Here is a 2,394-nt window from a genome sequence, read left to right as displayed (position 1 = left end):
TACCATCTTCACTCCAAGACGATCAATATAGAAAAATTGATTATTCGTAAGATCCTACTGTTGATATTAATGAATTTGTTGATACTCTGGTAATTAATCACTTAACTTTAGTAATACTATGGTGTGTGTAGGTTTGTTAATCAGGTCAACCCGATCGGGCACTGAGTTAATCGGGCCAGGTTAATTAGGTTTTTACAAAAAAGAAAACTAACCCGCAACCCGACCTTATTAAGGCTCGGGTCAGTCGGGTTTGGGTTAATCAGGTTTCGGGTTAATATAAGTTAATAATATTGTTTTTGTAATTTGGTTATTTTACAATAACTTTATAATAATTGGTATTATTTGTTTTCAGTTTTTTCTTACAATTTTTTCCTTAATTAATATAAGTTAATTAATAAATAACAAGCAAGCTGAGCCATAGCTTGAAATGAGTCGACCTCTCATAAGTCAACGAGTCGAGCTCATTTACAACCATGTGTGTGTGTATGGGTTTAGATTATAACAAATTGTTTGTTTTTTAGTGGGCTAATTTGGAAGATGATCGAGTTCAACCGCTTCCAAAAAAAAATTAAGGTTGGATAACCACATGTGAAGAAAACTGTTGAAACTTATGAAGAAAGGCAAACCAAAGAAATTAATAAAGCTTTGAATGTAAATAAAAACCAATCTTAAAGGATTAAAATTTTGGTTGACCAATTACATCGTTATGCTAGACATGAATCTGATCCAAATCTGTTTTCTACACCTGATGGGATGTTTTCCACCATAACATCAAATTGGCTCGAGTATGAAGCAATGTTAAAAATATTGGTAAAAGGGTGGCTTGATATTACCATCCTAAGTTGGATTGAAATGTAAGTTGTTCAAATAATTCCGTTTTTATATATTATTGACTTATTAATTTCATAATGTTTATTTTTCTCAATTTAAGTGTCACAACCCGATCAAAGGCAGCGGAACATGTCGGGGTGCAAAGGATTGCTCAAGAACACAAGACACTATTAAAGTGACAATATTTAATCAACTCATTAATTTCATTCAATCACCAAAGTAACACATATTGTTCATACAAATAAACACAAAAATATAAGAAATAGAAAAGCATCTTCAAACTCCAAATCAAGTAATAATCAAACCTGTAAAAATGCATAAAATAATATTTGTCAACAAGTATGTTGGTGAGAATTTCAGAGTTTTGAGTATATATAATATGAGCGAAATGCAAAAACGTATATGAGACTATAAATAAAAGCATCAATCGTGGCATATAAAACATATGTAAATGAGGGTCCTTTCTAATCGGTAACAACCGACATACTTGGATAATGAGGCCCTATTCTACTAGCACAAGGCTAACCAGTTAGGGGAGCGTATGCTCATACTTATTGAGGCACAACAACAACATAAAAATAATCACTCGTGCACGCAAAGCATATGAGACATATAACACACAATAGAGCAAGTATTGTAAGCATCATACACCCTAAAGTTTGTGGTTTGAGAAATGAGCATAATAAATCATTATTGTTTTGAATAAGTATGCATGTTACCCCCAAAAAAATAAAAATGAAAATGGGGGATGAAATGTACTCAGGTTAACAAAGTAACTTGAAAGATTGATTCGTGAATAATCGGAGATCAGTTTAACGAGCAAGACCTAGATTGAACGGGTCTTATGTTAGTAGGTAGACTTGGAAGAGTTTAAAGTAAAATATGACAAGTAAAGTAAATAAATGAAGTTTATGGTTTAAAATGTAGATCTTTGGGAAATTAAGGACATGTTCTAAAAAGTAAGTTTACCCGAAACTGGGTCTTGGTATTTCATTCATAAATATTACTCAACCTATGTTAAGTAACTTATGTGGGTTATAATGCACTATTGCAAGACCCTTGGTTATATAATACCAAAACTAGGTTTTAATCGAGTGTTCGGATTTTTCAATTTGAGTCTATATGATTAACAAAACTCAAAGACAACTTTCCAAAGTGATAAATGTTATGAGATAACTCAATAAAAATCAAAATACTTAACCAAGCATATAGTTCTATTGTGAAGCACCTTAACGTCCGTTAAGCGAGTATTTGCTTTCACCGGTCCAAACTTGTTATAAGATTAAGTTGGATTCCGATACACCAAGTATATTGATAAAATAACTTAAAATTAGTTTAAAATGCGTTCATGAATAAAAGATGAGTTTTGGTGGCCAAAAACACACTTGTGTGTCTTAACCAAGTGAACTAGGTTTAGTTCGGTTTTGGTTTGGTCCTTGACCCGGAATGATACTGAGGATGGTTGCCACATACCCAAATACCATAGAACTATAAAAAATGATTTTAGAAGTTATAATATTCAAATCTAACATAAACATGTATTTAACTATTTAAAACAAAACT

This window comes from Bidens hawaiensis, unplaced genomic scaffold, assembly GCF_021521415.1.
Source record: "Bidens hawaiensis isolate Kalapana, Puna unplaced genomic scaffold, B.hawaiensis_p1.1 tig00026184_1, whole genome shotgun sequence".
NCBI lineage: Eukaryota > Viridiplantae > Streptophyta > Magnoliopsida > Asterales > Asteraceae > Bidens > Bidens hawaiensis.
The sequence above is the reverse complement of the archived record's forward strand: the minus strand, read 5'-3'. Positions refer to the sequence as shown.